Here is a 10090-nt window from a genome sequence, read left to right on the forward strand (position 1 = left end):
TAATCTGTTTAAAATCACACTGTGAGTGAAGCTTGATATAATGAGCAACTAGAGTGCTAACATTCAGAATATATGGCAAATGTGTGAATGCCTTCTTTATGGATTCAAAGTAATCAAACATTGAAAATACAATGCACTAATTATTTCTTTGTATCTACAGGCAAAAAACAGGCCACCTATTTATAAACAAGATGTAATATTAATTAGTAAATAGTTTTTGACAAAAAGCAAAGCACATGTAATGTAAATGAGCCTTTTGTTGTATACTAGTGTTTATATTGTTTACTTATTGTAATTGCTATGTAATATGTTTGTAGTGGTGTATAATATGTTATTTTTTGTTTTCCACAGATTATAATCATCTATACAAACAAAAACATGCCTTCTAAATCCAGAGCAGATAAAAATTATAAACGGAAATTAAGGTCTAAGGAAAAAGAAAATCAAGAAGCAACCAAAATAAAATCTTCAGAGAAAAAGAAAAATGCTCCTGGTAAGCAAAGTAAGAATTTTCTGAGGAACTTATTGAAATGTCAAGCAAAAAAAAGTTGTTTACCTAAGAAAAATTAAACACCTGTAATTTAAAAAAAGACAGGATATCCTTCTAAAAATGTTAGACGTGTACAAGGAGACAATATCTTGCAAAGAAATGCAAGAAGTAAACAATTTTCTGACATTCGTAGACGAATGTTTTACAACAGAATTGTTTTAAATTTATTAAAAAATATCAAAACATATAAAAAAGACTGCTTTTTACAAGAAAAAAACATAGTTAAGATTGTGGATGAAGCATTTAAAGTGAAAAATATATTGTTTAGTTTAGTAATGAATAGAATTCGTACACTTGATAAGATAATCAATGTGTTCAAATCAAAATGTAAGTGGAGGAGAGTAATTAATCGAACTAATTTCTGTGATGTTTTTTCTAGAGAATGGAAGCATAGTTCAAGTTCTGAGCCATAAAGTTACTTTCAAGATAATGATTTGCTGCATGCAGTTGACACCAGTGGTCGAGCATATGAGGTGAAGGACGGTTGTCCGGTTGAAAAAGAAGAGATTGTGTCTCGAAATACAGAAGAGTTGTTAGAAAATGAAGTTTTAGGGAGATATCCTGAGGCTCCTGTTTATACATGGAATTGTAGTAAAATTTGTAGTGTTCGACAGGAATCAATTGATTTGTTTTGCAATTTCTTACGGACATATACTAAGAAAAGTGTGAAACAAAAAATAAAAATTTTACAAGACTTAGATCCTGATAGACTGAGAGAAAAAACGGGTTTGCAAGGGCATTCATTGGCTTATCTTTCAAGAAAAGTATGTCAGAGTGTTTTTCATCATTTTAGGATGTTAGCAGTACATCATAATAAAGTGAGGAAATTAGTGAGAAGGTTGTACTATGCAAAAAGTCCAGCACTTAAACTAAAACAGTTAAACAGTGCTCTTTTGCATGGAACTGAATTAGATGTCAAAAATATTTGTGATGAAATTGAGTCTTGTTACTTTGGTGAAAAAGAGGTCAGTACAGAAATTGATACACTAATAGAAGGTAATGTAGAAGGGAATAAAGAGATTTTAAGTACAGAAAATTTTGAAAATGAAATTATAAAGTTTAAAGTCAATTCAAGTGAAAGGCCTAATTTTTCTTGTGTTTGTTGTCGACGAACTCATTATAAGCATCAGAATAGATTAGTTGATTTATATGTAAAAAGCGAAAAGATAAATAATAATGAGTGGAAGGATTTTGCTACTTATTTGTTGATTGAAAATTGTTTTGATTTGGGCTCTGATCAACGTATTTGTACATATTGCTATAATAAATTAAATCAAAATAAAATGCCTGCTAGAGCTGTTCATAATAATATGGAGTTGGTAGATATTCCTTCTGAATTGATGGATTTAAATACCGATGAGTCTATTCTGATTCAATGTGTGCATCCTTTTCAGGCTATTGTTCGCTTGGAGCCTAAGACTGGGAAATTGCCTCGTTCAGATTTACAGAGAGGATTAAAGGGAAGAGTTGTTTATTTGCCTCTAGATTTTAAGAAAAATATTGATACGATTGGTGTGGAAAAAGTAGAAGAGGAACCTCTGGTTATTCTAGTTAATGGTGTTCCGACAAAAAGTAAGAAAATCTGGCAAGAATTAGTGGATGTTAGGAAAGTCAAGAAGGCAAAGTTGTATTTGGTAAAAAATAATCAGTACTATAGAAATGTGTATCTGGGAGAAGAGGAAACAACTGTAGAAGAGGACACTGATGTCTCTGCTGGGCAAATAGAAAAAGTTATTGTCTCTAGAAGTGAAGAAATTTATGAATATTATAGTGTTCATCCATTGCATTCCAAATAAGTAATGGGGAATGCTATTGACTTGTTTCAGATGAAAAAAGCCGAAGGAAGTCCCATTAGTGTATGGGAAGAAAGTTTGGAAGCTCGTTGTTTTCCACAGTTATTTCCAACAGGTGAAGGTGGACGATATGATGACCGACCTGTTCAAATTCCTGCATCTGAATACCGGACTTCAAGATTATATGCAGAAGATCCAAGGTTTTGTCAATGCATTCCATATTTGTTCCATCTACTGTTTGAGAGTGACTTGCCTGGACTTTCCTATGCAGTAAACCATATACTGAGAAGTGGAGCACATCTACATAATGTTTCAGCAAGGGGTTTTATGGATAAAGTCAAACTGCAAGACAGTGTTTTGGAATCTCAGCTAATTAATTTCATGGCATGTCAGCATGGTTCTAACGAGTATTGGTACCGTCGTCATGGGGAATTGAAATGTAAGCTAAGAAACTTAGAAACTCCTACATGGTTCCTCACTCTTAGCTGTGCTGAGTTTGCTTGGGAAGACTTGCTTGAATTTCTATGAGAGGCAAATAAAAACATTGAAAATATTGAATACAAGACACCTGGAGAACTGTGCTCTTTGGATCCAGTTAATGTATGCAGGTATTTCAATCATAGGTTTGAAGCTATGATGTCTTTTATTACAAACAAAAAAAATCCTCCCCTTGGAGAGGTGTTGGATTTCTTTTGGAGAAAGGAGTATCAAGCAAGAGGTGCTCCTCATATACATATGCTGCTATGGATTGAAGATGCACCAAAATTTGGAACAGATTCAGATGAGAAAGTGATGAGTTTCATTGAGCAGTATTCTACATGTTCCGTTCCGAAAAGTACAGACAATTTAAGACAGCAAGTTTTACGCTTTCAAACCCATCGTTGTGGGAAATACTGTCGTCGAAAATACAAATACAAGGACAAGTTCTACACGAAATGTCGTTTTGCATTTTCACGTCCAGTAATATCGAAAGGAAGAGTCAGCAATTTTATGTCTTCTCTGCATCATACTGTGACAAGGAAATCACCCAAAAATACATACAACCTAAGAAGAAATGAGGAATCCAAAAACATAAATGACTACAACCCAGTCATTTTGTCCATGTGGAATGCTAAAATGGATACTTAATATGTGGCTGACAACTCTATTGCAGTGGCTCAATATGTGACATCTTACATCACAAAATCAGAAAAAACGGAACTGAAGGAAATGTGGGAGGAAATTTCACATGAAAAGAGTCTAAGCAAGAAATTATACAGTTACAGTTTAAAGATGTTGTCCCATCGAGAAATTGGAGCATATGAATGTTCTGATCGGTTGTCATCAGCAAGTCTATATGCCAAATCTAGAACCATCATTTGGGTGAGTCTAGGTCTTGCTGCAACACGAAACCGAGTTTTGAAATCTGTACAAGAAATTGAGTATTTGGCGGGGAAAGAACCAGACAGTACAGATATTGTGAAGAAAAACATGTTGGATACATACTACCCAAATAGAAGTACTCACCTTGAGAACGCTTGTCTCTATGAAGTTGTGCAAACCTACACTTTTAAAAGGAACGTCACACAAGACATCAATAAAGGTGTATATGCTGTAATTGGATGTGAAGGCTGTTTAGTAAAACAAAGAAAAGGTCATTTGATTAATCATCGAAAATTGAGTTGTGATTCTCCAGACAAAAGAGAATTTTATTACTTAGCACTTTTACAACTCTTTAACCTTGGCGTAGAGAAGAGGAACTACTTGGAGATGTCCTTACTTATGAAGATTCGTTCAATGCAACCAAAGATATCATTGAATGTCATGTTTTTTCAAGTTATCTGCAAATGGAGGAAATACAGCAAGAAGCTACAATTGCAGCAGAGATTGCTAGAGACAGTTCTCAAGACAGTCAGGGTTCTGCTTCATTGAGTCATGATCCACTAGGAGGACCAATTATACAAAACGAAGCTGCCACTGCCATGGATGAAGTTGAAAGAGCCATGGAACAAGCTCAGGAGGATGGAGTTGACTTAGAAGATTTGGAAAAATAACTAAACGTTGAACAGGGACAAATATATGACCAAGTCACACAACAAATTGAGCATGGTTTATTACATGAGAAAAAAGAGTGCTCATGTACATCATTTGTTCCTATCCGACTATATGTCAGTGGAGAAGCAGAAACTGGGAAAAGTTTCCTGATTAAAGTGATTGCAACATATTTGCAGAAAAAAACGGAGTCATCGCTCTCTTGTGTTGTTACTGCTCCAACTGGGTTGGCAGCACACAACATTAAAGGAATTACTTTACACCGCTTATTGATGCTGCCAGTGGAGCATGATAACAAATTACAATACCACAAGCTATCTGGAGAAGCTTGTTGTGAAGTTTCAAGAGTACTAAAGAAAATGAAACTTCTTATCATTGATGAAATAAGCATGGTATCAAATGTAATGCTTGCTTTTGTGCATTTAAGAATGCAAGAAACTCTTAAAACAGACTATGATGTGTTATTTGGAGGCAAACACATCATTGTTTTTGGAGATTTACTGCAACTAACTGCAGTAAAAGGACAGCCAGTGTTTAAAATGCTTACGCATGAAGATACCAGGAAGTGCTTAGGAAGCATTGGAAATGTTAACATATAGCTAAATTTCAAATATGCAGAACTACTTCAAAATATGCGACAGGCAAAGGATGAAAATTATAAAAATATTCTACAAGATGTAAGAATTGGAAAAGTAACTGAGCATGGCAAAAAAGCTTTACATGCACAATTAATTTCAAATTTGTTTCCAAAGGAAAATATTCTCCCAGAGAATATTTTTAAGAAAATTCCTGAAAACAAATCTGTCATATGCTTGATGCCAACTCTACAAGAATGTTCAATCTTCAACACCAAAATGTTTAAGTTGAAAAATCAAGAGATTGTGAAACTGGAAGCTTTTGATAAAATAGAACATGAAGGAGCCACTATTATTTTGTCAGAAAAGTTGAAAACAAAATTGAATTCTTTAGAGACGACAATATCTAACTGCTGGTATGGAAAAGACTCTGTATGCATCTTTAAATTGTCGTATAATTCTACGACGTAATTTACATTTGGAAAGAGGTTTAGTAAATGGAGCAATGGTTCATGTTGTGGATTTTGTGAATTACCGAAATAGAGATGGAATTCAAATGATAAAATTAAATTTGATGATATTGAAGAAGTACAACAAATCAGTCGTTGTTCTGCTCGCTTTTTGCTAGTAAAAGATTTATATGTCTGCAGAAAACAGTTTCCTGTTTCTTTAGCATATGCAGTAACTATTCATAAGTATCAAGGTTCAGGTGTTGATACTGCTTTGGTGAATATTGGAAATTCTGTGTTCAAGGAGGGCATGGCATATGTTGCTTTATCTCGAGTCAGCACTTTGACTGGATTGTACTTGATTGATTTTGATGAGAGAAAGATTAATGCAGATCTAAATTGTGTAAAAGAATATAATAGGTTAAGAAAGAAGTATGCTCCAAATTTACCTCAATATCCTCTGTTTGAAAAGCGTGTGGTAGGCCGAAAAAGAAGAAATGAGAACAATTGTAGTGAAGTTGTAGCAAAAAGAAAAAAAGTAGATGAAAGTTAAAGATGTTGTTGGATTTCAGTTTGAAAATAGTTCTGGTGTCAACTGCTATGCTAATGTAGTGGTTAATGTTGTTTTCTTTCTCCAAACTGTAAAAGAACAGATTGCTGAAAATCATGATCAAACACTTTGTTGTTTATTAAATTCTGTGTTTGAGAAATGTAGCAGTGATAGAAATTCGAAAGGTTTTAGACATATGTTCTGGTCTAAATCAATTTTCACAGAATATTCAGCAAGATTGTCAGGAATTTCTAATGTATATGCTTGTTGTTTTACAAGACTAAGGAGAAGATGTAGAAAATCTTTTTGGCCTTTCTTATAAATGGCAACATGACTGTGACAATTGCTCCTTTTCAAGTAGTACTACAGTACACACTGAAAGATTTATATATTTGACTTTACCAGACTGCAAATCAGTGTCTTTTAATAATCTAGTTAGAGCAGCAAATCAAAACATGGTTTGTAGTCAATGTAAATCTGAAATGCTATCAACTTTATTTTTAAAAAGATATGGACAGTATGTTATTTTAATGTTCCAAGGATGTAGACCTGATGGGACTAAATTGACAACATTAATTAAAAATGTTGTGGCTTCTCAATTATCAATTTCAGGAAGAACCTTTACAACTGCAGGAATTATTTACCATGATGGTCCTTCAACAACATCAGGACATTACACAGCTTACTTAAAATGTGAAAAAGGTTGGAAGCTCTGTAATGATACTCAATTGACTTTCAAACAACGTTTGCCTTCTGACTTACAAAATTCTTCCCTAGTGTTCTTACAACCAAAATTTTAGGGAAGGTAATTGGCTATGAAGATTGCAGCAGTTAATATAACTTAGTTTGCTCTTCAAAATTACTTTCTGAATGAGAGTGATGAAGGTAATAAAAAACTTGTAGTTCTCATTAGGATAGTATATGTTTATTATATAAAGTGTGCTGTGAGTATTATAGGAATTATTTATTAAATGTAAGCTAGAGATGGAAGTAAAACTCTTGTTTCATAACGTTGAAAGATGTTGGAGCTTTTCTTTCAGAAAGTTGGGTAAAAAAAACATTACGAAAACAGTGGACTAATTTACATAGAAAAGGACTTTCCGTATACTATTTGGCCTCGTGGAGAAGTGGATGGATTAAAAGTGAGTTTAGATATGGTTTTTAGAAATTTACATTATTTAAGTAATTTTTCAAAGGGTTTTTTAAACACAATCATTTTGATTGTGTTTGTTTTAGCCCGCTGTTATATGATGAGTACTTTTGAAGTCACTGTTTTAAGTGAAATTCAATATATTCTGAGTACAGCAAAAATAAACCGTTTAACATGTTGTTGAAATGATTTTGTATTTTCTATTATTAAATATATATTATTTTTCCATTGTCTTATGCTCACTTACCTATTTCCACCCTCTATCACTCTTTTTAACTCAACCTCACTGGCCTTTTTTGACTCTCCCTCACCTCCCTTCCCTTATTCCATTTTCTATACTTATTCTCATTAACCATTCTTTCACTGCTCATTACCTCTCTCCCAGCCACCAATTTCCAGCTGTCAGCCACTCTACTTCCTTCCCTTCCCTTTGTTTCCTTTCTTTGTTACCTCAATAATTCTACTTCTCTCATTCACCTTTTTACACTTTACTCACTTCTTTTCTCACTTCCTCTATCCTCTCACATCCTCACTCCTTTTCCCTCACAGCCTGTCTCTTAGCTTCAGTCTCTGGATACTCTCACTCTCTCACTCCTCTTCCATCATGCTTACTCCCTAAAAATAACCCACACTCCCTTCCTTACCTTTCTTTGCTCTCTTACTCAGTTCCTTTGTGTCACTTTTTTGTTCACTAGCTCTATATTCTCACTCCTTCACTTCATTTGTCTCAAGCTTACTTGCTTTTATCCTCTCTTTATTTTCCCTTTTTCATCAACCTCCCTGCCCTTCACTCATCCTCACTTACCCTTGTTAATCTCCTACTTTGTCTCTTGTATTGTAAAATATATATGATAAATATAGTAACTTATTTTGTTTTATCTTTCACAGATATAAATTTATATGAAAATATAAAACTAGGTTGATATTACTTATAAGGTAAGTTTGGTGTCGAATATTTTTTCTCTATACTATTTTCCATAACCTCACTACTCTTCTTTGATATTCCCACACCTCTGTTTCCTTATAGCGCTTGCCTCACTTATCACAAATCTCATAGATTTCACTGTGTCACCTCTACATCCCTTTCTTGCGTCAATAAACCCCTTTTGTATACATTACAGTTGACGCACATATAATGTGGCGCAGGGGTTTACAAAGTGACGCATCTACCTAGATGCGTCACTTTGTATATATAACTCAACAAGGTAAAATTTTTACACCACTGCTGTGTCACAAAAAGTGACGCACCGGCGGCGTAAAAGTGACGCATGGTCTCATAAATGAGGCTCTCAAGCGCACCACAGGGAAAAACAGTGTAAAAAATTGTAGTAAAAAAATAATTTCCAGCAATGCATCCTTTCACATGGGGCAAGCTCATAACCTTACCTTATGTAATGTGGAGATGTTAACATTGTGAGAGTCTACCTTATAAATACACAGCTGTGTCAAAGATTGTGCACACAGCTTGTAAATATGCACTCAGTCAAGAATATGAAATGCTGTGAGAGATCTTATCACTGTGAGAGTCTACCTCATAAATACACAGCTATGTCAAGGATTGCTTTGTCTGCCTGCATATTTACAAGCTGCGTGCACAATCTTTGACATAGCTGTGTGTTTATGCATCTTCCCACCATTTCATATGGTTTTCTATCTGCTATTCCTATCCCTCTCTAGACATTCACTCCTTCGACCCATGCTACAGGTTGCACAATGTGCTTCATAAAAATGAGCATATTTACAACTCCAATGAAACTATTACACAATTTCTAAACCAGCATTGAATCTAAGCATAAAAAACAATTTATAAAGAAGTCTACCTTATAAACACACAATTATATTAAAGATTGCACACGCAGCTTGTAAATATGTCTCTCTTTTTTGTATATTCTATATCAATTTATGCCATTTAAAAAAATATTTTCCAGCACTGCATCCTTTCACATGGGGCAAGCCCTAACTGAAAGGGCCTGTGTCAGTCTTACACCTACTGTGAGGCAGGTGCAAAATAAAGACACAACAGCGTCCTAAAAGTGACGCAGTGAAATCTCATAGATTTCACTGCGTCATTTGTACAACCCTTCTTTGCGTCAATACGCCCCCTTTGTATACATTACACCTGACGCACATAGAATGTGGCACAGGGCTTTACAAAGTGACGCGTCTACCTATATTTTTTGTAATTGATGGAAGCCTTATTAAAAACAGGCATAGTTCTAGGGGTGCCTCATCTCGACGTGAAGCATTACATTTCACTGTCTTCTAAAAATTCAAAAAATGGCGGAGATAGTTTACTTTAGAGAGAAATAGTGAGAAAAAGAAGGCATGAGATGAAAAAGATTCTGAAATGCGCATTGGAGAAAATATAGTGGGAGAAGGGAAGTAACTGTGAGTAAATTAACTATGTAATACAGAAATGTTGCACTCTATACTATAAGTCTCACTTTATACTACAATTATTTCACTACTATCTCATAAATTTCAAGTAAAATAACAGAAAAATGTCTCAAATAATTTATAATTTATAAATATACATTTATTCTTCAGAATTTTCATAACTTAGAAGTACTTCTTGCATTAATTGATCAGGAATCTCCTCATCAGAACTCTTCATAAATGACTCCTGGATCTCAACATTGTCCAAACATTCCATTAATTCAACTTCCAAAGTGTCATCATTAAAATCCTCCATTCCATCTTCTCTCAAAACAAAGGTCTTATTCTTGAATAGTGCTCTGAATAGGGTAATTTGAGACCTCAATCAAAGTATTCTCAACAAAGGTTGCAGAAATTTCGAAATTAATATTAACATTGTCCTCATTGACATCCATATTCTTTTTAAATTTCTTGCTGTAAATAGTAGGAAAACAACACTTTAATTTATCGTTTTTAGTGATAGATAATATTAAACTAGCTTTATCAAGTATTAAATTCCCCTTACAAATTAACAGCTCACCTTTTAGAAAGCAGAATAAGAGATAATACTGTGTAT

General features: G+C 34.1%; 1 pseudogene; it reads left to right on the forward strand.

Moving 5' to 3' along the window:
* LOC147707328 (uncharacterized) overlaps positions 1–8002 on the forward strand; it is a 33167-nt pseudogene extending 25165 nt beyond the window's left edge.
* Positions 8003–10090: the final 2088 nt, after the last annotated feature.

This window comes from Lissotriton vulgaris, chromosome 6, assembly GCF_964263255.1.
Source record: "Lissotriton vulgaris chromosome 6, aLisVul1.2, whole genome shotgun sequence".
Taxonomy (NCBI): domain Eukaryota; kingdom Metazoa; phylum Chordata; class Amphibia; order Caudata; family Salamandridae; genus Lissotriton; species Lissotriton vulgaris.